Source organism: Triturus cristatus, chromosome 3_1 (assembly GCF_964204655.1).
Source record: "Triturus cristatus chromosome 3_1, aTriCri1.1, whole genome shotgun sequence".
NCBI classification, from domain to species: Eukaryota; Metazoa; Chordata; class Amphibia; order Caudata; family Salamandridae; genus Triturus; species Triturus cristatus.
In genome coordinates, this window is record NC_140583.1 from 634,757,595 (window position 1) to 634,782,842 (window position 25,248).

Here is a 25,248-nt window from a genome sequence, read left to right on the forward strand (position 1 = left end):
TCTGCACACCTCAGCTTCTACACCCTGCGCCCCAGCCACCTCACCGTCCACCATAGCTGGCTGCAATGGATCACTGTCTGCTGCAGGATGTCCTCCGCACACCCCACCCACACTCAGGAGGCAGTCCACAAACCCGACCCCACACCAACCTTGTACGTCTGTCATCCTAGATCCCGTTGGTCCATCTCCGTGCATCCAACCTTTCCCTGGCCCCCGTTCTTCTCATCCACCGCACTCCAGCATACAGGACATAGTTCTCCCACCTGGCCACAAATCCCTGGGACTCCCTCCCCGGGTACCTCCACATGGGCCATGACCTGTACGCCTCGATGATGATCTCCCAAATAGGTCTGTCCGCACAGTTTAGCAAGCCCCCCCTCAGCAGCCAGAGGCCATCACAGGTGAGTGTTGTGCTCCATGCCTACATTGACTGATACTTGTGACCCATGTGTGTCCTGTACCAGACTCTGTTCCCAGGGGATGGATGGCTGGAGTTGGTTCAACACTCACGCATAGTTAGACATTTCCACACACATATGTCGTAGAATAATGCAAAATGACAGCAACATCTCATGTGCAGAACAATGTGACTTTATTTTTGGTGGGGTGCGTCTTTTGGTAGATGTGCTAAGGTGCACTACCGGGGGAATAGAATCCAAAGTTCACTGGGGGAGATGGCATCCTTGGCATTGGAAGTCATCAGAGTCCAGACCACAGTGTTGGTCATCATTGGTCAGACTGGGACCAGCAAGTCCATGTGGCAGAGAATGTCATTGGTTGAGGTGCTGCTGTTGCGCCCAAGGGCCAGGTGCCAGGTCAGGTGACCTGGGAGATGGGGATGGTCCGCTGACTCTCACGGTCTTTTACGTGGACGACCCACTTTCCTCCGGGGACCCTCAGATGCAAGCCTTGACGATGCTAGGGACGCTCCGTCAGATGAATCCTCCTCCTCCTCCCTCCCTGTGTCTGGTGCTGGTCTACGCCTGGTGGCACAGGGAGGGTTTGCCACAGATGTACCTGACGCAGGTGCTGCAGGTGCTTGTACACCAGAGGGGCCAGGTTGGTCAGGGTCATCCACGGAGTGGTGAGAGTCGTCGCTGCCGGTGGGATCGTCGTCACGCGGTGCCTGGGACTGTGAATCTTCCCCCCCAGTGTTGGGGGGAGATCGTCAACGTCGCCCTGTGTGTGAGAGAGGGACAATGTTAATGCTGTTTCATGCCACATCCATGTTTCATACATATTCAAGTTGACACAGTTCCCCCAGGTATTTGGATGTCCCTGGCATTCCTCTCAGTGTCCACTTGGGGATGGGTATGTTGCGGGGGACAGATTGGGATGTTCTCCTGAGTGTGTGGCCTGTAGATAGTTGGCTCTGATCAGGCGCGCAACACCCATTGGGCTAACCGGGCTTGTGCCCCCCCCCCCCGTCATGTGTGTCAGCCCGGCTGAGACAGCCTCGTGGGCTGGCGTCCGTCTAATTGCATCCGGACCCGAGAACTTCACAGGTGTATGGTAGACCATTTACTCGAAAATTCGGCTTTTGTTGTGTTTTCACCCATTCTTACAGCCACTCTGCCTAGGGCTGGTTGATTTGCCCCCCCCCAATCTTTTACTGCCCCGCCCGGAAGTTGGCTGTAGTTGCCCGCCTGGCTCTGATGCTTACTTGGCTCCGGATTGGTCTTGTTGTGTCACATGTCCATTGTGGGAGTGGGTGTATCCGTTGCCTGCCCCGGGGGTGTGTGCTTATGGGGGGGGGGGTGACCTGGCGTGCTGTGGTGTGTTGTGTGAGTCGTCATTGGGTCTCCCAGGTGATGTGTGTGTCCCCTCATGGTGTGTGCTGGCATGACAGTGTGTGTGGGTTCCTGTGCTGGATGCCTGTGCTTGTGGATTTGGTGTTTGAGTGTACAGTGATCCCAGGAGGGCCTTGTGCTGCATACAGCAGGGCCCAGTGTCAGCGACCTTGTTAGTAGTTTGCCAGTCCCTGTGCATTGAGGTTGAGGAGGATCATGGCTGCTGTCTCACCCCGATCAAGGATGGATCTTATGTCTTCCGTTGCGGCTATCAAGGCAGCCGGACTGGGTGGCATTGAGTAAGTTGTTCTCTTCCATGTGGTCTGTGACCTGGAGATTTATGGCTTTCTCCAGGACTTCGGCCGGGAAGGGGATCAGCGAGATGGGGCTGTAGTGCTTGAGCTCATTGGGGTCTGCGGAGGGTTTCTTCAGGAGGGGATTCATCTCTGCGTTTTTCCAGGTGTCTGGGAAAGAGGTTGTGGTGATGGATGAGTTGTGGATGTCAGTGAGGGTGCTGCTGATCTCCCTCTGCTCCAGGTTGAAGGCGTGGTGGGGGCAGGGGTCAGATGGAGCTCTAGAGTAGATGGAAATCATGATTGCTGTGGTGATAGGTGTGGTGAGCAGTGTCCATTCAGTGAGGAGGCCAAGGGAGTTGCTGGTGTGGGTCAGGGAGGTGGCCAAGGTTGGTTGCTTGGGTGCCGAAGATGCTGTAGATGTCTGCTATTTAGTTGTGGAAGTAGTCGGCTAGGGAGTCTCAGAGGGCTTAGGAAGGGTGAATCGTGGTATCGGTGGCCGAAAGGCAGGAGAATTCTCTGACGATGCTGAAGATTTCTTTAGTGTGATTGGTGCTGTGTTCAATGCAAGGGGTTAGGGCATCCTTTTTGGCTTCCTTGAGGTGGTGGTGGCATTTGCTAAGGTCAGATCTGAAGGTGGAAAGGTCTGAGGAGTTCCAGCTGGAGCACCACTGTCTCCCAGGCACTTACACTCACGTTAGATGGTGCGGCGTTCGGGGGGAACCAGCTGGTGTGTTTGATGGGTTTCCTGGTCAATTTCATTGGTGCGATGGAGTCGGCGCAGTTGGAGATCCAGTCGGAGAAAGTTTGGACGGCTAGCTCCAGGTTGCAGATGATGGGGGTCTGGTGGTGCTGAGGGCTGCAGTCCATTGGGTATTGGTGATTTTTCACCATCTGCGCTGGGCGTGTGTGGGTCGTTGTGAGCTTGCGATGGAGAAGTGGAAGATGCTGAGTTCAGTGATGTGGCTGAATTAGATTTTGTGTTTTGCCGTGAAGATAGGGTCCAGGGTTTGTCCTGCACAGTGTGTGGGGCTGGTGACCAGTTGGTTGAGAGTCCGATGTTGCTCATGCTTTCCAAGAGGTTGGTGTTGTGGGGTTGTCAAGGTGGAAGTTGAGGTCACCAAGGAAGATATAATGATTGGAGTCGATTGCCAGGGGGCGATGAGTTTGGAGATGGCGTCGCGGAGCCATGGCAGGGGTCCAGGGCTCTTAAGTTGAAGGTTTCTCTGATGGTCTGCTAGTCACGTCGATTCAGATATGGAAGTTGAGGTGTTTCATGCCACGGCCTCCTCCGTGTTTGTTGGCTCGGTCTCTCTGTATCATTTTGTAGCCGTGGGGCATTGCGGTCGCAATGTTGGGTGCTGAGGATGGTGTACGCCAGGTCTCGGTGATGAATATTATGTTGGGGCTGGAAGTGGTGATGGTGTCCCAGATTTCGGTGGTGTGCTTGCAGAGGGATCAGGTGTTGAGCAGCATGCTGTGGATCTGTTCAGGAAGGTTGGAGGTCGGCTGTATGGTTGTGGCGAGGGTTATGGTGTTACAGGTGAACTGGTTGTGGTGGCAGGCATAGGGTCCTTCTGTGTATCTTGGGTAGGCGACGCGTCAGTTGTCTGTCGCAGCTTAGAGGGCTGGAGGGCCTGTGTTCCTGCTACTAGGCGTAGTCCAGGCATGGATGGGTGCAGATTGGCTTGCCTTTGGTGCGCCAGTGGCACAGCTGGAGGGCGGGAAACCAGCGGGGGTATGGGAGCGGGAAAAACAACAGCGTTGGCAGCAGTGCTAAATAAAGTGCAATAAAACAAATACACTTACAAGCAGTACAGAAATAAAATATTGTACACAACAGTGGCAGCAGGGGAGAAGTGTACAACAGTGCAAGGCACAGAGGAAATTACAAATTGGGCAAAAGAAGGGCTGTGGCGTGTGCAGGAACGAAACCTCGGAGGGGCTCCAGAGGTTGGGGCCGATGAAATGTCCTCTGTCAGGCCTTTATGACAGCAGCCAGGGTGGAGTGGCACAAAATACCAGGGTCAAGGGCTAGAGCATAAAACAATGGAAACTTGCATTTTTTGAAGTGTCTGGCAGCTGCCATTTGTTGCTGGGTGCTCCGCTAAAACAAAATGCTTTTGCACACTGAGATTTGTTTTTAAATTTACCAATCTATGGGGCTCATTAGGATGGCGGACGGACTGGAGTCTGTCTGCCACCCTGGTGTAAACGGGACCATCTGCAGTGCATGCAGCGGTCCCACACACCCGATCAGGATGCGACCGCCACCATGGCGGTCGGATCCTGCATTTTAACATTGCGGCGGATGCTGCTGATAGCAGCACCTGCCGTGATGTTAAAATGCCATGTTGTGCATTTCACAGCACTACGTGGCAGGCACCACACAGTGCCTGCCACGTAGTGCTGTGAAAGGTAGGGGGGTACCATGGGTACCCCCCAAGTGCACCCTCACCTCCCCCCACACAAGGGGGGACACGCCACAGGCTCCCATCACTAATCCCCTCAAGCCTTTCCATGGCGGCATCACTGCCACGGAAAGGCCTGAACTGGCCAGCATCCTAATTTGGTGGACGGTGCCTGCTAGGCACTGCCACCATTTTAGGCAATGTGGTCCATCCGCCAAGCAATCGGTTAGATTGCTTTTGGCAGTCCCGTGGGTCGTGCACGAATCCGTCCACCATCGTAATGCGGCGGAGGGAATATCGCGGTCTGATTGTGGAAGGACCGCCACTGCATCGTTGGCGGTGAACGGCCTTCCGCAATCGTAATCGGGCCCTAAGTTGTGTCTGCCATCTTAGATCGATCAATAAAAAATAGAAAATGGTGACCATTTCAGTGTGGTGATGAATGCACACACATATGTCATAAAGCATGTTTGTGCTTGAAGAATGATGCCACTACCAATAGCGGCCACATCATCACACCTTCTTCTTGTCTATGCTATACAGCATCCACAAAAAGAAGTTTGCAGTTTGCTGATGTTGTACAGCATTGCCAAACGGCAAGAGCTTCCAAAGGCAGGCCAATTGGCTTTGTCAATGCTTATGGTTGTGCTATGTAACCACAGAATGAACATAGTCTGACACATTATTTCTCACTTGAGAGATTAAAATGATACTTTGCATCTGATTCACAAAGTTTCTTCTGTGAGCAGTTGTGATTTAGTCCAGGCTTAGGTAACTTACTCCTCGATTTCAATGAGTAACATACACTTACCATGGAAAAAGGCTTTGTGACTCACGAACATTTTTAGAGTTTATTGCAGCTTCAACAGATTAGTATGCAAAACCTGAAAATGTACGTTTTATGCAAAAGTCAAAGCGTAACAAGTTCATGGATATTTATAGGACACACATAGGTATATATGGATTTATGTGTACGTTTTTGTAGCACTTCGTGTCTCCTTTCAGTAACTTAAGAGTGCTGGAAGTCTGGAAGAGAAAGATAGCTTTTGAAAACTTGTGAGGGATGTTAGCCTAATGTGAGGTAGGATCATGTCTGACTTACTCAGTTGTAAGTATGTCTGAACAGCTATGTTTTAATCTATTTTCTGAAACCAGGGTAAATAAATCCTTTATTTCAATTGATTAATCCATACAATTCTACGTTGTAAAAGTGAAGCATGTTCAAGGAAGTGCCCTGCTTTGGCAAAATGCTGTAAAATGTACATGTATCGGCAAATGATACAAAAAGCAAGTTGTTTCAATTTATAAAATATATTAAAACCAATCTACATATTCTAAAACCACTGGTAAAATAAAACTCATCATAAACTAAAGATGTAAACTTTCTATATGAATTCTCATATTGCTAGCAGCCTAACACCAAACTCAATCATTTTGCATTGAACAAATGCTTTCTCTTTTAAACACATAGGGGCCGATTATGATGGCAGAAGGCCCGCCACCGCCAGCCGTGCGGTGGCGGGCCCTCTGCCATCGGCCAACGATTTTCCCTGCCAAATCAGGATGGCAGGGGGAATCAGCCTGTGACCGTGGCGGGCGCAAAGACCGCCCGCCACTCTTCCGCCACAGGCAATCAGCCCGATTGCCTGGTGGACGGTCCACATTGGGTAAAATGGTGGCGGTGCCTAGCAGGCACGGTCCGCCAAATTACAATGCGGGCTTCAGCCAGCCTTTCCATGGCGGTGGAACCACCATGGAAGGGCTGGCGGGATTGGTTTTGGGGGCCCGTTGCAGGCCCCCATTGTGTTGGGGGGAGGTAGTTGTGCACTGGGGGGGTACCCATGGTACCCCCTACATTTCTATGCGCCGCGTGGTGCCTGCAACGTTGTGCTGGGAAATGGACGACATGGCCATTTAGCAGTTGTGTTACTTTTTGTGATGCTGTTGCAGCATAAAAAATGTGCCCCACTGCGCCATATTTTCAAAGTGAAGCATCTAGGCAGATGCGTCACTTTGCAGGGTGGGCATTTCGGTGCAGAAGAGGCTCGTAGACGTGTTGCAGTGAAATCTATGAGATTTCACTGCAACACCTCTACAGCCTCACTATGTCAAATCCTTACACCTGCTTGTGAATCAGGCGTAAGGAGTAATGCAGGCTTTTTCACATGGAGCTTGCCCCATGTGAAATGATACATTGCCTGAGTTGCATATTTTTCTAGTCCCCAGGTCAAAGAATGGTAGAGCTGGGGGTCGATCCTTTGCTTACATTGTTCCCAAGCTTTGGATCACTCTCCCACTGCAAATTAGGCAAACTGAGTCAGAATTAAAATTTAGAAAATTATTAAAAACTATTCTTTTCAAATAATTGTCAGCCAGGTTAGAGGACCTGATTGTTAGCTTAGTGCTGGGAGGCCCTTCTGGGTAGCAATGCGCTTTATGAATCCCGTAGAATAAAATAGAATGGGCCACATCACCTTGTTGGCCATGGTGGTACCTTTTGCGTACTGGCATGCATTTGTGAGCAAGTTAAGGTTAGGAACCTTACAGATGGGGTCGGCAGATGAGGAGAAGGGTTCCCCAAAGGCCAGTCTAGTGGCTCAGAAGGATAGTGACAGAGGGGTATAGATAGGTTCAGAGGGGCTTAGAACAGACAAGTGCCACTGATGAAGAGGGAAAGTTTCTGCAGTTTATCGCCTGAGCAGGGAAGCTCTTCAAGGTATTGATTAGTCTATCCTAGCTTTTGGCTGGGGGGGGGAGCGTATGTTGGAAATTTGCCATTTCTGCTGTCTGGCTGCTGAAATCTCAGGTTTGTTCTACTAGACTTCTGTCTATGAGTTTGTTGGGAGTATAGGGACAGCCTAAAACTATATTTTAGTATTAGATGTGGGAGGACACTAGGAGTATCATAGTAGACTCCCTACACAGCCTCAACCCTCAAAGCTCAAGTTTAGTGTGCCTTAAGACTTTGGTCATCTTGAAAATGCCCAAAGAAAATAATCTTAGGGAATGAAAAATGAAGTTAAACAGGTGAAATATAAAGGACGGCATCGCTAACTTGATTACATTAAGAGTTTTTACAATCCTGTTGAGAAATCGATCTGTGGGTTTGCCAGTAAAGTTAGGGACATGAATGTGAGACCCAGCAGGCAATTTGTAAAAGAATGAGTGCTGGTGCCCAAAACTCAGCTCAGAAGCCCAAGACTGGTACGTTTTTGTGCCCAATACTAAGGCTGTGTAGTGTTGAAACCATCTCATGCCTTTGCAATCTACTAGAAGACACTCTCTCCCACTTAATCTCACTCTTGCAGGTTCGTGATTTCTCCCTTTACAATCTTTTTCTGTCTTTCTCTTCCTCCAGCTTTCCACTTTGTTTGTTTCCCCTTTCTTGCTCTCTATAAATGCCTGATGCTGAAAAATAAATTATGGTAATAAAAAATGAGTTCCCAAGGCTCCCACCGGCACCCAGTGGCTCAAATTAAGCACTGCCAGTAGGAACAAGTTGAAAGTTGGTTTTTACCTGCCCTGCTATGTGGCCTGCACTTCACAGGCTAGGATGCACACAACTTCCTAGATGTGATATGAGGTGACTAACATTTCCACCCATCAGTCACTGCTTAGCCGTGACCGGATTCAGAGATTATTTGGGCGGGATGTCCCACCCCAATCACCCTTCTTGAAGTTATGCTCCTTGGAGTGAGGAGGTGAGGAGGCAAGGAGGCAGAACATACCCAATGTCACCTACAACACAGACATGATTAAATAAAACGCATGTGATTCTATTCTCAGTGTACTGAATCATATATGCATACATGCAGTGGCTGCAGGAGTAATTTGTATGTTAGGGATGTAGTGAGTAATCCGTGAGTATGTTTGAGATTCGCATGCTGCTCCAGTTTGAGATGCTCTTATCAATGAGCCACATGCCACTGAAATCCCCAGCAACTAACTAATGTGCAAAAGGTGATAGACAAAAGATGTAGCTGTCATCTATGTTTCCAGAAAAAGTGGCATAGACATCAGTGAAGCAGCCCCTGGCATCACAGACATTCAGAAAAGATGTTCTCTGTGGTAAGGTTGCTGAGGTGCCACATGGTGCAATCAAAGGCACCCAATACACCAGGGGAATGCGCAAAGGAGTAGAACTCCCTTGTCAACCTTTAACTTCCACCAGTGAGAGGGGCATGGGAATAAACTGGTGCAGCCTTCTCGTGATGCTTCTCAGTAGCTGATGCATTGAGATTGACTTGCCTCTGAGATGCCTACTTTTTCTGAAGTGACCCTCTTTATACGTTTTATATATTTTTTTAGAAACACATAGGGGTAGATTTACAAACTGCGTGACAGGGATAGGGCAGGCATGCTGTGTTTTTAGGTCAATACAGTGCATTCCTGCCTCTTTCCCTGCCCTGGAGCCCTTTTGGCAGACTTGCATAAGCAGGCACCCTTGCACCATGGTGCAAGGATACCCCCGTTGCATGCCGGATTGTTTTTGTGCAAGAAGGGGCACCTTCCCGCACAAAAACAACCAAGAGAGGAAGATTGCTTCATCTGTGTGTGCTACAGAATACAGCACACATAGAAAAAGGAAGTAACAAGGAGAAATAAAGACATTTCTCCTTGTTATGCCTCTCCTGGGAAGATGTATCTTTTTGGCCCATTCCCAGGTTTACACATTATGGTAAATCTAAGAATGCATCAAAATCCATGGGAGTTGCCTGGGAACATCCACGTAACACCCATGAAATGCCTTCCCAGGGCAGAGTAAGGCAACGCAGCAATTTGCGCTGCATTACTTTACTCCAGATTTATGAAGCCACTCAGGGCCAGCCAGAGTGGCCTTGCGTGGCTTCATAAATCTCACTTAAAGTTTGCATTGCGCATGCACCACGTTGCGTGGTGCAAATGCAACGCCTCCCGGGCCATATGTATGGCCCATTATTTGATTTTCTAGATCCCCTGGCACTAAGGACTCAAAGTGCCAATCAGAGACAGAAACCCATTTGTTCTGCAATCACTCCACAACCCCCTGAGCAAAATTGCAGTGAGGTGTGTTACAGGTAACGATCAATCCCATGTGACATTACAGGGATAATTAGTGGAACCCTAAACCATCTTTCATTAAGGAAAAACTCACTCAAGAGCACTAGAACATGAGGGATATACTTTAAAGATGTATTTTAAACTCAAAACCCTATTCTTGTGAACAGGATATGAATTGCCACAACATAAAAGCCAAACAAAATGGCAATAGCAACTTTTATCAACAGGGTGAATAGGAGGAAAAACTCCAACAGAATAGCTGTTATATATTTATAGTAATTCCACCCCAATTCTGCTACTTCTACGTGCTAAGCTAATTCTTCCACAGCAGAAAATGAAAACCTATTTCAAGTTAGAGATGGTTTACTCCTGCACACCTGTTTGCAATGGGACTTCTGAATTCTATTAATCATATATATTCCCTTTTTTTTAAAACATCTTTTTATTAAGATTTTCTTCTGATTACATACAGCAGAATATAAACAGATCGTGCATTACAACAATTATACATCATCATTGCTGGGAGCACTATGGATCAAATTTGCATTAGACAACAAATTATTGCATACAGAAATGCGACCTAGTCCCTATATCACTGCTCAATCACTGACTGAGTGGGTATACAAAGGGTGTACATTGTTTCTATGTACAATGGCTACGACAAGGAGTAGAATGCGATGTTCACCTAAATAAACTATAACGAACAACCTAATCAGCAAGAAAAGAAAAAATCGCCATATTCAGCCTGCGGAAATCATGCTGTGGAAAAGTTGAGAGGGTGTTTGTGTGGACCAATGTGCTGTAAAGACTGGAGAGACAACTATGAAGTATCATGATAATTATGCAGTGTGTGAGGGGGGGAGCGTCTCGTAGTTGACTTGCTACTCACGGCTCAGACCCGCCTAGCATTAACCAAGAATATCCTGTGAATAAGAGAAGAAAAAAAAAGGGGGGGGAGGAGTAGGCTGTGTTAGGGCCTCTGTTGTCTCGTTGGGGAGCTACGTGTGGTGTGCTGCAGCGTCCGGCTGTGTGAGCACTTTAAGAAAAGTGTCCCAGGTCTGCGCAATCGGATATTTGCGCAGACCCGCAATTTCCTCCTTGTGTAGCGTAGCGCAGCGCTCTCAGCCTGTGCCCAGATTGGGAGGGATTTCTCCCAATAGCCGACGCTGGAGGGTCAGCATTCTTCCAACGCTTCGTAACTAGGCGTTTGGCCGTGATCAAACCCAGATCTCTAAATCTGGATATTGCTTTATTTTTTTTCGTCCGTGGGTATAGTCCAAATACGCAAGTCTCCCAGTTAAACTGCAGTGGCGCCTGAGTGCATTTTACTAATGTGTCTACAACTGCACGCCAATATGACTGCAATGAGGTGCAGGACCGTAACATATGTAGCAGATCCACATCCACCAGATGACAACGGGGGCAGGCGGAGGTGATTAGGTGAAAATAATCATTGATCTTGTCCGGTGAGCGATACGCCCTATGTATGATATAAGTCTGAATTAGTTTAAATCTCGAATTACGTGGTATACATGTGGACCCAGCCAGTAGTGAAGCCCACTCTTTATCAGTCCATGGCCATCCTCTATCCACCGCCCACCTCTCGCAGAGCCTCATCAACGGCGTCAGTGTGTGCGTCAGCAGGGCCTCTACTAACCAGTGTACCACATGCGACCCCTCCCCCATTACATGTAAGTATTGGACAAGCGTATGTGTGCGGGGCTCAGTCGTTATGTCTCCCCAGGCCGCAGTCAAGGTTCGTATTATTGCAGCATGCAAAAGGAACTGGCCTGCAAGTAGGTCATTTTCTGCGGACAGCGTATCAAACGTAAGGAGAGTACCCTCCGCATGCATACAAGTCGCCTATTGCGTCAAGCCCTGCCTCGTGCCACATCACTAACTCGGCTCCCGATATTTTCCCTTTGCCTCCAGGGGTCCCTACTAACGGTATCAGAGGAGCATAAGGATATGTATCACAGGTCAGATAGAGGCTCCTCCAATAGCACTTATGGCCCAATGCTACATAGAGCTGGGACGGGCAGGGAGGTTTAGTTATGGGATGAAAGAAATGGTGTAGCTGGGGTTGAGAACACGGGGGTGCTGCGGTCGCAGTATCAGCCAATTCCTTCCCACACATTCACTTTGACACCCACTGCAGCTGAGAGGCTAGATAGTAGAGTTCCATGTTCGGGACTGCTAGGCCCCCACTGCTTGTGGGCGCATATAGCTTACTTAACGCTATATGACTGTGGTCTGCCTTTATTCCAGATCAGGTCTCGAAGAATGCCTTCTAGGCTGTGAAGAATACTAACAGGGACGTATACGGGGAGATTTGAAAAATAATATAGCAGCCTTGGTAAGAGAATCATTTTAGTTAAGGTGACGCGACCCATTACAGTCAAGGGCAGCGTTTTCCAGAAGCGCACCTGCGCTTTGATTGCTGTTACGGCTCTCACAATGTTGCCACTTAATACATCAGCAGGGATCTGCAAATGTAGACGCCTAAGTATCTAAACATAGTGGAGTGCCAGGCCAGACCAGATCCATTAATACTGATGTCCGTTTCGGCCACCGTGCCAGTAAAAGAATAGATGCCAGACTTTGCCCAATTCACTCTAAGCCTTGACATACGTTCAAATTGTCGGAAAATATCTGCTATGATCGGAGGTATTGCCTGTAGGTCTCTGATGTACAGGAGCAGATCATCTGCATAGAGCGATACCACATGTGTGCCGTCGCCTAGCGGTATGCCCCAATTGTCTCCGCTAGCTCTAAGTAACACCGCCAAGGGCTCCATCGCCAGGGAGAAGAGCAGGGGAGATAGCGGACAGCCCTGCCTTGTCCCTCGTCACACTCTCAAGGTGTCAGAAATCAACTTTCCTGTCTTAACCCGTACTGTAGGGCACTGATAAAGAAGACTCACCATATGGATGTAGCTGTCCCCTAAATCGCATTTGCGTAATACCGCCGCGAGATAAGGTCACTCCAGAGAGTCAAAGGCCTTCTCCAAATCAAGCACTAGGCAGCCGGAACGTGGCCAGACATTCGGGGCATAAGCGTGCACACGGAACAGCCGGAGTATGTTAAGGGATGTGCTCCTAGCCGGGACAAAGCTATTCTGATCAGGATGAATTAAAGTCTTCACTATTGGGGCAAAGCGCTTAGCTAGTACCGATGCGAATATTTTGTAGTCGGTATTGAGGAGCGCTAGTGGGCGGTAAGATCCAAGAAGTTGCGGGTCACGACCCGGCTTAAACAGAGAAATCAGGTTCGCCTTGTTTTGTGTGGGTGTAAGCGAGGAGTCCTCTATGGCTTTTGCATATAGATGTGAGAGCGGCGGAAGCAATATATTGGAGTACGCTTTATAAAATTCCGCAGGCAAGTCATCGGGTCCCGGAAACTTGCCGTTAGACAAGGAAAAAAGGCTGTCTCTGATTTCCTCTTGCAAGAGGGGAGCGTTTAGGTAATCTAATTGTGCGGGTGTGAGCTGTGGCAAAGCGAGGTCTGCCAGAAAGTTCTGAACCTCAAGGAGCGTGACCCGCGTGCGAGCCTTATACAGTGCATCATAATGGGATATGAATTTGTCGTGAATGGCTTTCTGGGTGTATACCAGAACCCCCTGCGCTGTGCATAAGGATGTGACCGGAGGGGCCAAAAGCTCCTGTCGGATTAGCCATGAGAGGAGCTTGCCTGCCTTGTCGCCCTGGCGATGGGTTCTTTCAGAGTGTGCCACATAATTTAGACAACGCAATCTGTCTAGCAGACGGGAGTGTTCCGCATGTGCGCTGGACAATGCGTCCCCAGTCTCCTCCCGCTCCACCTCAACCAGCTGTCGCTCCACTCGCAGCAAGTCTCCCTCCAATTGTTTACGCATGCCCGCCTGTGTATGTAAACTATGGCCCCGCACCACTGCCTTAAAGGCGTCCCATTCAATTTGGGGCGTGGAGGCTGTTCCTGTATTATCTTCGAAGTATTGCGCAACAGCATTGGCTAGTGAGTCACGAAAGGGCGCGTCTAGTAAGGCATCAGGCTGCAGCCGCCAAGTCGGGATCGGGGATCTAGTGTTGTCCCATTGGAGGTCTAAAGTGTGGGGGTTGTGGTCAGAGTGTGTTCGTCCCAGATAATGCGTGGAGGTTACATGAGGTAGCAAAATAGTAGAGACCATGAAGCTGTCTAGTCACACATATAGTCGGTGAGCCCCTGAATAATAAGAATATATTTTATCTGTCGGGTGTTGGTGTCTCCATGCATCTGTCAGGTTCCATTGCTCCACCCAGTCATTCAATGTTTTCATGGCGTGAATCGTGACTGTGCCTTGTAGAGGGGGGGACGATCGGTCAAGTGTCGTGTCCAGCACGCTATTGTAATCTCCCCCTAGCAACATAGGGATATCATGCCAGGGTGCTAGAACCTGCGAGATATGGTCGAAGAATGCTCCTTGGTCCGTGTTGGGTGCATACAGGGAAGTGATCACTAGTGGCCAGCCATCAAGCTCGCCCCTGACCACTACATACCTGCCTTCTACGTCTATTCTAGTATCTGTAACAGTAAATGGGATCCCCGGCCTTACCCATACCAAGATCCCTCGTGCAAATGCTGAGCACCCCGTGGCGAATAACTGTCCATGCCAGCGGTGGTGTAAGTGCGGTAGCTCTGACTTGGTTAAGTGAGTCTCTTGTAAGAGCGCTATCTGTATGCGATGGCTTTTTAGATAAGAATACATTTGATACCTGCGTGAGGGAGTGTGAATGCCACGTGCATTTCAGGTACCTATTTTAACTGAGGCCTTTGGGTATTAAAAGGGACAGCAATACAAAAATGCACAAACATAATGCTGGGAAATAAGACTCCACAAACATGGAACAAAACTGTACCATTGGTCCCACCCCGCCAGAATGTCCAAGTCTTAGATATATGCACATGTTAAAAGGCAATTGAAACAATAATATGAAATATATAAAAAATTCCAAAAGGGCGAAGTTGCAACAGGCAATCGTCCAAACCTTGTACCAAGACAACATTTACATAATAGCTAGGGGGGGTGCACTAGGCACAACTTAAAAACAAATAGTATGCAGATAACTTGATCAGTGTTCGGGAGTTCCCCGACTGCGGCCATACATTAATGTGTGGGGGTCGCGATTCATAACATCCAGACCCCTCAAGTCCTGCTGACATCTGTAATATACGTGCATACTTGTACCAAAGCGCCAAGGGAATCCCTTATCTGCGGAGTAATCAGCCCTCATTCCGTATACATGCTAAAGTTGTAGCGGGACTGCAAGAGGTCGCCACGTAGGGAAGTTCAGTGCGAATCAGGACATGTGCATTAGCTTGAGTGACTGACATACCTGTGTCACGGAAGCAATACCTGGGCGCTGCTGATTAACCAAGATCGGCAGACGTTTGCGGAGCAACATCTAGCAGTTCACACGAGCCTTGGGACCCCTGTAAATCATCCGAAAGTTTATTGTCATTGGACTGACCATGCCTGCTGGAAACGGAGGCAAGATCTTCTGCTGGGGAGCCTGTGATTTCCGCAGCCGCACGGAGGGCTCCACGTCGTTCAGTCAGTGTTAGGCTCAGACCTGGCCCAACAGCCTGTGAGGCCAAAAGTCGTTTCCGCTTTTTGTCCTTGCGGCGGCGGCGGGGGGGGGGGGGAGGGGGGGTGCATCCGTTGAGTTCTGGAAGAAGTGAGTTTTTCAGTCTGCGATCACACTCAATCAGGCTGGAAACCGAAGAGAGTATTGGAGATTGCATTATTGAAGGCGTTTTTTAACTGTCATAAAGGTAAACCTCTGCTTCTCAACTTGCAACGTGTAATCTGGGAGAAACATAATTTTATTGTTGTCGACCAGAATATCTGGGGGTTTTCGCATTTCATGTAATATGGTGTCTCTGTCTCTGTAGTTAAGCAGGCGGATTAAGAATGGTCGCGGATTGGAACCCGTTGGCAGCAGTCGCGCGGGCATCCTATACGCACGCTTCACCACAAAACAGGACGAAAGGGTTCCCTCGGGTAGCAGGGAGCGAAGCCAGGCTTCAGTATAAGCAGTGGGGTCCTTCCCCTCCTGTCCCTCTGGCAGGCCCACTATAAGAACGTTGTTGCATCGTGTCCGACCTGCAGCATCCTCGACCCTGCCCTCCAAGAACTGGACTCGGTTAAGTAGGTCTTGAACATGCTGGTCTGTGGCTGCAACTTGCGGGGCAATGTCAGCTATGTCAGTTTCTACAGCCGTAGTGCGGTCCGCCAGTTTGCGGTGATCTGCAGGTAAGTGATTAAGGTCGATAGCCACTTTATCTATTTTGTCTTCCAGCGAAGTGCGTGTTTGATTAAGGGCCTCTCCCAGTTTTTCCACTGCTGCCAGCACTGCGTCAAGTTTGCTGGAGGTTGGGTCTGTTTGGGCTTGTGCCGCCATCTTGCTCGTTTTGCTCCTGAAGGACAGAGGGGAAGTTAAAACACCTCCTGCACCCACCTTGGCACGGGTGCCCTATGACATATGTCTATAAGCACAAGCACGTGACTCCGCCCGGGTCGACCAGGGCCACAGCCCAGCGTCCCACAAAGACAACTGCCACAGGGTGTCTCTGCGTGTCAGGAAACAGCAATTAGATCATTTTGCACTAGGCGACCATATTCTCAAATAGGCTACTGGCGTCTCAGAACTGCGACAAGGACACAATGGGAGGATGCAGCGCTAGGAGTCAAAGCATGTCCCAGTCAAGCATGTGGAGACTGTGCCATGGTCGAAGGCCAGAGCGTACAGTAAGTCATCATTACAAGGGGGGCGGAGGGGTACAGTCCACCAACTCAATTGCCAGAGACCGCACTACATATCCGTGCAACTGGAGAGACAGCCGCTGTCGCCTGTGGGCCCTGTACCATCCACCACAACTGCTTGGAGAAACAAGAAGAGTGCCAATGCCCCTGCCGCAGGTAACCTCCCGTGCACCTTCAGAATCACACAGTTCGTCACCGCAGCAACCTTCGGGCAATCCCAGCTATGCAACATTCAGGAACCCTTGCCATGGCTGCAGCATCCGAGTGGCGTCGCGAGTAGAAGCTGAGCGGAGTTAATTGCAGAGGAGCTCAACACTAAGCAGCAGGCGAGGTCCCTCCCCGGTCAATGGAGGTTGTAGGTCAGTGGTGCCAAAAAGCCAGGTGAGGGCACAATGAAAGTCCCGAGGTGGCGGTGCCCAGCAGCCAAAGGGAAACAGGCGGTAGGGCAGCCCTGCAGCAAATAGCCCCCTCCAGGTACTCCAGATCTCACACCATGTCGCACATCAGATCCACCGCATCTTGGGCCCCATGCTCAAATCCAGGGGGGGTCGGCGCAGGTGAGGCAAGCGGTCCAGGCGAGGGAGGGTGGGGAGAAGAAGCGTCCCGAGGGCACACAAGCGTGCCGCGACCAGTAGCGACGCCCGTCCAGCACAGCGTAGCAGCGCCACCTCTTCCGCCCCCGGCCCGTACCTCACAGCCAAGCCGGCCGGGGTGCTCCAGTCCGCTGGTATCTCTCTGCAGCACGAGTCCAGCAGCCAAATAGGGGACCCCCTGGCCGTCGGTGCAGCCCTCCCGGTTTTCGGTCACAGTACATAGGCTCCGGCGCCCAGGGTGAGCAGTTCATGTAATGCGGTGACGAGCCGCACTCCGGGCGCATAAAGGGAAAGACGGTTCACAAAGTCCGCGGCACATCAGCGGTTTAACCCAGCAGTTCAAAGGCTGAGTGCGCCGCACAAAACACTTTTTGGGGAAAAAACGTCTCTGGTAACAGCTCGCCACAGTGACCTAGAGCAGCTGTGCCACACGATGGGGCCCAGTGGGTGGTGTTCCGATCACCGTATCGCTGGGGGCACTAGGGCTAATGCGGCCTAGGGATCCAGGGCACATGGGACGGGGAAAGAGAAACCACCTTCATGCAGTGCTTTAGTCGGAAGTCCTGCCCCCAAGCGGGCCGCCTCCCTTTATTGGTTCCCCGCAGGCCACGCCTGGCCTGCGGATGTAGGGGTGTGTGTTCAGTGTGGCTACAACAACTAGACCGCAGTCGTTACATCCCTTCCAAAACCCCGGGGTTTCTTTGCTTCCTCCAGCAACAACATTCTAGAACAAGTATAACAGCCTAATATGCATAACAATCATTTTACACAGTCTTTGGGTACTTGCGTTTTCCCATGATGTCGGTGGTTGGGTCTCAGCAGGCACGCAAAGTCTCTCAGTCTTTGGCTGGGCTGGGGATTCGGCCTCAACTCATACCTCCCCGAGCGGCGTCCCCCGCTCGGAATCAAAACCCGAGGGCTACCAGTGGCTGCCACGGGCGTGGGTGACGCCACAGTCTCTCTTCGGGTGGCTGTCGTATTTTCTACAGTGGTCTCCTCTTCGTTTTCCAGCGCGACCTCCTCTTGGAGCAACCCTTCCTCGGTGCCACCTCCACCATCCATCGGTGGGGCTGCTCTGAACCAGGAAGCCTTCCTCGTCACTGTTTCCCCTCCCTTCCTGGCGGTGATCATGGTCCCTTTTGTGGTCTCGACGGTCCAGAGACCGGGTTCGAACCGGGTTTGAAACTTGCCCCCAGGTCGTCTATTCCTTATGATCACCTGCGTTCCCGGTGGGGGTATCTTGGACACGGCCCTCCGGCGGTGACTGGCCCGTTGATTGCTTTGTTCACGCCTCTCTTGGGTACCTTCCAGGTCGGCGGGCACAGGTGTCCATTCTGGGCTACTGGGGAGGAGGTCCCTCCTGGTTCCCTGGAACATGAGGCTCCACGGGCTCCTTTGGGTGGTGCAATGTGGCGTGCTCCTATATTCCCTCAGGAATTCATGAAGTCGCTGCTCCGGGTCAGCCTGCTCCACCATGGCTATGCAGAATGTCTTGTTTAGTGTACGCATAAACCGTTCTACGTCTCCGTTGGCTTGGGGCCATTGGGGTGTGATGCGTCTGTGTCTAATCCCTCGTTGGCTGAGGTAAGTGGCAAATTCAGCGCCCTGAAACGGTGGACCATTATCGCTGCGGAGTTCCTTGGGATAGCCAAACATGGAGAATATTTTCTCAAGGGCGGGTCCCACCTGTCCAAAAGCTGTGGATGTCACTTTCTCTGCCACGGGGTACTTGGAGTATGCATCTACCACTACTAGAGTGTGTCCCCCGCCGGGGAAACTCCCAAAGTCCACGCTCACTCTTTCCCAGGGTACTAGGCAGGGATCCTCCGTAATGACGGGCTGGGGTCGGTCCGGCTCGCCAGTGAGTTGGCAGGCCAAACAGCTTCGGACATGTTCCACCACCATCTGTTCCAGCGCCGGGAACCACATTTTCTCTCGGATTCTGGCCTTCATTTTGGTGGTCCCTTGGTGTCCCCCGTGGGCAAGTTGGATCGCCCGCTGTCTCAGGGTCGACGGGAGGACTAACCGTGGGCCCCGTAGTAGTATGCCATCTTCTGTGGCACTTAATTCGTGCCGGATGCGCCACATCTGAGTGAGTGCTTCTCTGTCTCCTTGCGCCCATGAGTTTGCTTGGTGTAGGTATCCAGTCCACGATCCTTCTTGAACCGCTTTCAAGGTCTGTACGTATACTGAATCCGTCTCCGCCCCCTCTTTAATGTCATCCAGCGTCATGTTTTGTGGGCATGCAGTGAGGGCAACCCACTGAGTGAACTCATCGCACTCTTCATCTGTCCCCGTCTGATCTGGGACCGGTGGGTGACGGGATAGAAAGTCCGCTGGGTTCTTGGCCCCCGGGCGATACACTACTTCCATCTCGTACGGCTGCAGCTGGACCGCCCATCTCTCTATCCGCGGGGGCGGATGGGGTGAGGTTCCCTTGAACAGGGGCACCAGTGGCTGGTGGTCGGTGACCATTACAAAGGGATGCCCTCGTAGGTATAAATGGAAATGGCTGCACGCCCATTTAATGGCAAGCGCCTCCCGTTCAATTTGGGCGTACCTCGCCTCGGTTGGGGTGAGGGCCTTGCTGGCCAAACTTAATGCAGTCCATTGGCCCGGCCCTTGTTCTTGGGTCAGTACCGCACCCAGCCCTACGGGGCTTGCGTCGACTAGTACTTCTGTCCACTTTTTAGGGTCGAAGTAGGCCAGCGTGGCCTTCTCCAGCAGTGCCGTCTTGATCCCCTGGAACGCTTCTTCCTCTTCCGATCCCCACTTCCACGGGGTGTCTGTTCTCGTCAGGGCGCGGAGCAGTTCGCTCCACGTGGCCAAACCCGGGATGAACCGGCCACAATAGGTGGCCATGCCAAGAAAACTCCTGACCTCCGTAGGTGACGTCGGGGCAAGAGCGTCCTTGATGGCTTTGGATTTTCGGGGGTCCACCTGAATCCCTTCCTGACTGAATACATATTCGAAGAACTCGATCTTTGGCTGAAAGGATTGGCACTTGTCTTTGTGTAACGTCGCACCATGAGCACTCAGTCTCCCGAGGGTGTCTCGCAGTTGTTTGTGATGTTCGGCCGCCGTTGCCGAGTGAATGAGGATGTCATCGCTGACATTGATGACTCCCGGCAACCCGGACAACAGCTCCCTGATGGTATTTTGAAACACCTCGGCCGCCGAGGAGATCCCAAAGTTAAGTCTTTTGTACCTCCGGAGCCCTAGGTGGGTGCTAAACGTGGTTATGAATCTGCTGTCCTCGGCCAGGGGCAGCTGGTGATAGCCGGCGTTCAGGTCAATCTTTGAAAACCACCGTGATCCGTTTACATCGGCAATGATGTCGTCCATCGTTAGGGTCAGGTGACGTTCCCTCTTGATGGCTTGATTTGGCAACCCCATGTCGATACACAACCTAATGGCTCCCGGTTGGCGCGGTTTTTCTACAATCACCATGGGGGATACCCAAGGAGTGGGCCCCAAGACTTTTTCGATGACCCCCAGGCTTTCCAGGTTCTCCAGTTCTTTTTCCACCAGAGGCCTCAAATGGAATGGGATCCTGCGATGCCTCAACGCAGTTGGCTTGATCGCCTTGTCAATGCGCAATCGTATCGGGTCACATTTGATACACCCCAGGCCCTTGAAGAGTTCCGGGAACTGAGCCAATAGTTCATCCACTTGGTGTGTTCGGACCCGATGTGCAAAAGCTATTAGCTTCAGATCCTCTGCCGTGCGACGACTCAGTAGTGTTTCTGCCTCCCTGTCGATGATGTGGACTGTTGCTATTACCTCAACTTCATCAGCTTTGATAGGCACAATCATCTTTCCTTTCAGTGGGAGGGGGGTGTGGGCCCCATACGCAAAAATCCTTGTCCTAGATGGTACTATCTGTGGCCTGGGTCGTAGTCGATTGAATTGCTGTAGTCCCATTACGTTCACTGTGGCCCCGGTGTCAATTATGGCTTTTAACTCATTTCCTCCCAGTTGGATGGTGCACGTAGGTTGTGGCCGCCTCTTACGCTTCAGTTCCTGCGCGAAGGAGATGATGTGTACTTCTTCGTCCTCGGAGTCGGAGTACTCGTCCTTGGTTGGTAAGTATCTTCCTTGGGCGGCCTCGGCCCCTTCCGAGGGCGTCGGGTCGTCTAGAGATAGTTGCCGCACTGCTTTAGGCAACGACTGGAACTTCTTCTGCCCTTTTGTGTGGTTTCGCCGTCGACAGACAGACGCAAAATGGTTCGGGATCCCACAGTTCGTGCACATTTTTCCTTGTGCAGGGCAATCCTTGGCTGCATGTGGTTCATATCCACAATATCCGCATTTGGTCCGTGAACCTTCCTTCCTGGTGTCCTTGTGGTATCTGTTATTTTGCGTCGTCTTCACCGCATCCACTTTTTCCACCTTGATGTTGTCGCTTGTCCTTGAATGTTTGTTCAGGGCTTGATCCATGACGGTGGCCCTCAACGCTGACAGGTCATGCGACCGGGCTAATATTAGTATATCTTCAAGCGAGATGCCTGGCTTTCTCAAGATCAAACCCCTTAGCGTCTTGTCCCTACATCCTTGAATGATCTGTCTTCGTATAGCTTTGGGTTGGTCTTCGTTGGTGCATGTACTTGCGAGTTCCCTCACCCGGGCGTAGAAACGGTCCATGGATTCTCCTTCCCGCTGCCGTGCCTGTCCCAGCTTGAATACCTCGAAATCTAAGTTCAACTGTGGATCAAAATAACCATTGATGGCCCGGACAGCCGCATCATAGTCGTCCACCCTGCCAGTGTTGGGTAAGTGCTTGAATAGTTTGAAGATTTCATCCCCTGCATAGTGGAGTAGCAAGGATCTCTTGATCGCCCCATCCGTTTCTCTGGCCGCCACAAAGTAGTTTTCTAGGCACTCCAGCCAGATCTTCCACCTGGGGGACGCAGTTGATGGATCTTCGACCTTGCTAAAAGGTGGTAGAACTCCAGATGCAGCATGTTGGTATGGGGTGCGGGCAGGTGCTGCCGGTTCGTCGTCGGCCATGGCTTGACTACCCCTGAATTACTCCGGTGCCTTCCTCCTGAGTCCCTTGGGGTTATTGTTGTTGTACTCCTTCCACTTGGCTCCCTGCTCCTCTGGGGCCAGAGGTTAGGGTTGTTTTGCCCCTTCTGGGTGGGGCGTGGGTGACCCCCTTTTTCACCGGCTCGTGTTTGCCTGTAGTGTCTCTTGCGTTTGGGGTGATTGAGCAAAATCAGGAGGTGGCAGCAGTTTGTGTTGGCCAATGCTGGTTAGTGGACCCTCTGGGGCGCTTGCTGGCTCCTTGCAGCCCTGGGGGTGTTTCCCCGTTGTCGCGCGCTACTTCTTCCTCTTTTCGCGCCTTCCCCTGCCTCGTGATGGCTGGTCTTCCTGCTCGCGCTGCTCGCGCGTGTACGGGTAGGCCGTCTGTTACTGCGCATGCGCGCAGGGCTCCTTTGCGTGTGGGCCTTGCTTCCCGCGGTGGCTCCGCTCTCTCCCGCTTCGTTACTTCTTCCCCCCGCCTCGCCTGCAGCCTCTGGTCCCTCCGCTGCTCACCGGGGTCAGGTCGTGTGGTCTTCGGCCTCGGTCGCTTCTCGCCGGTGTTCGACATCGTGGTGATCACCAATACCACCCCGAGCTCCTCAGTCTGCCGTGGTCGGGTGGATGGGCATGAGACCAGATCCCACCCTCGTCGCCAGTGTTCCGATCACCGTATCGCTGGGGGCACTAGGGCTAATGCGGCCTAGGGATCCAGGGCACATGGGACGGGGGAAAGAGAAACCACCTTCACGCAGTGCTTTAGTCGGAAGTCCTGCCCCCGAGCGGGCCGCCTCCCTTTATTGGTTCCCCGCAGGCCACGCCTGGCCTGTGGATGTAGGGGTGTGTGTTCAGTGGGGCTACAACAACTAGACCGCAGTCGTTACAGGTGGGGCCCGGCCTCGGGCTCGCGTGGCCAGCGGCCCCGATGTCCGTGAGAGCTCACTCGGCGTGGCGCAGGTCCTGGCGTAGTTCGGTGCGGGGCCCTCGGTTTCGGATAGGGATATCTCCGGCTGTCAGAGGTTACTTCAGGTCAGCTGAATTGAATAATCGCGACCATAAACGGGGCGCTCCCGGCGGAGCTCTACCCGAACACGTCTGCCATGTTTGCTGGCTTAGCCACACCCCCATATATATTCCCTTTTAATTGATTTATTAGCACATGTAACTCAAGAAAGGGTGTCTAGCCAGAAGAAAAAAAAAATAATAAGACACTCTAAAAAAATCCATTGGTCATGATATGGGGTGCAATCCTTATTTTGATATGGACAGGGCTAGTCTGGTAGCAGGCTAAAGGTGACTCAAGTTTGTTCTCCCAGTTTGAAACCATTTCGAAGATCGCTTCAGGAGAGAGCAGTATCTGACAATAATAGCTTACCTGGACATGCCAAACATGTTGATTCTTTGCCATTAGACTCTTTTTTCAACACCTTAATACTTGTTCCTTAAAATGAAGGGCAACGCCACAAATACATTCACTAACAGACTGTTTGGTAGATGTGAATTATGTTGGCAGCCTGTATTTGATTGATCGGTATTGCAATGCATTTCACCTTTAGAAGGGTGCTGGAGTCCAGAGTCATAACTTTCTCCCACTGGCATTACGAGGGATGCAAGTGTTGTAACTTGTACTGTAAAATAAAAAAAAAATAAAAAAAAAAAAGGAACAATTACCAAACACATTGAACGGTTTAAAATAAAGTTTCCCATTATTTTCCTCATTTTGAATTTTTTATTTGGTGTCTCCATTGTTTTCTACTGGAGTGTGTCACAGTACCAGTACCAGTGATTGTCTATGTGTGGTGCTTAACGTACTCCAAGGTTTGGTTGGAGCACATTTGATCTTTTTTTGTCACCTGTTTAGAAGTGTAGTTTCTAAATAGAAATGGCCTGGCTATTTTGTGGGTGTATATTTGTATTAGCAAGTCTCTTCCTAAACCCCTCCATAATTTCCCTAAACCCATCCTATTTAGGGGCCGATTCCGATTTTGGTCGGAAGGGCTCCGACCATCGGTCGGAGCCCTTCCGACCGAATCGGATCGTGTCGGCCGGATTCATTTCCGACCGAGCCATTCCGATGGGCTCAGTCGGAAAGGAATCCGACACGGATTTCTGGATTGCGGACGACAGGCTTGGAGAGCCCGTCTGCCGTCCGGAAATCCCTCAGTACTCCCCCGGCCGCCTCTTTGCGACCGAGGGAGTACGATGGCAGTTTTCCACTGCCTTTTCGTGCCGTCTTTTCCGGCACGTAAAGGCAGTCGGAAACTGTCTTTGGGGGCCGCAGTAGGGCCCCCATGGGTGCGAGGCTGCCGTTTGGCAGCCTGGGGGCACCTATGGTGCCCCTCTGTGGATCCCTGCACCTGGTGGCAGGCACCTTGGGGTGCCGCCCACAGGGTGCAGGGATGAACTGCACCCTTGCTTTCCACGATGCAGGCATGCATTCCGCTCGGAATGCATGCTTCCATTGTGTTGTACCCTGTTTGTTCGCATCGTACTAGCAGGGCCGTAACATACGACCGCAGGTCGGTCGGTTACAGCTCCTGACCGATGACGGACGAACCTGAGTCCGTCCGACATCGGAATCGGCGCCTTAGTAGAATGTATTCTACATTTTCCAGCCACTCCCCTCTGCTCTCCCACATTAATTACAAAAACGTACACATATGTGTGTGGGGATCTCTGCACATATATTGGAGACTTCTGCACAGAAAAGATAGGCAAGGCATACGTGAGGTCTCAGTGTAGGTTTGTGAACGGCATTTTTTAGTACATGCGTAGTACCACTGTAGTACTACTTTAGGCACTGCAAAGTTCAGTTTGTGAATATGCTCCGTAGATTTTCAGATATATGTCACAGCACATGAGTTTGTCCCATATAACTGAGCTTGCATATTTCCATAAGACTGTGGTGTGGGCAGATATAAGTGGGGTGGGGAAAGAAAGAGACGGCACAGAGAGGAAGGTGCACAGACTGGGGAGAATGAAGAAGGGGAAGAAGTAAAGAGGGAGGAGGAAGAAATATGTCAGAAAAAGGAAGGGGCTGGACGCAATGGAGGAGGAGATGTTAAGAGGAAGAGACAGAAACACTGAAAGACGTGCAGCGAAAGACAATAAATAAACCAGAAAAATAATACCCATTTAAAGGACAATCAACAATTGGGAAGATGGTGGTGTGGGAGAAGGCTGGGTGACCAGAAATATGAGAGGTAAAGAAAATGAGTTAAGGGTATGGAATTAAATAGAATTCTTTAGTGAGAAATGTAAAAGTAAACGAAGAAGGACAGGAAGAAATGTGCAAGTTTGAGTCTGTGCTACTCGCTG

At 50.9% G+C, this 25,248-nt stretch overlaps 1 long non-coding RNA gene across 2 annotated transcripts in view; it reads right to left on the reverse strand.

Moving 5' to 3' along the window:
- Window positions 1–647: 647 nt before the first annotated feature.
- Window positions 648–25,248, reverse strand: part of LOC146860678 (uncharacterized) — a 272,227-nt gene continuing 247,626 nt past the window's right edge. For both annotated transcript variants that reach the window (XR_014979195.1, XR_014979196.1), the window contains exons 4-5: window positions 23,481–23,558; window positions 648–1,179 (exon numbers count right to left, since the gene is read on the reverse strand). This is a non-coding gene — a long non-coding RNA (uncharacterized LOC146860678). The remainder of the gene's footprint in view (window positions 1,180–23,480; window positions 23,559–25,248) is intronic.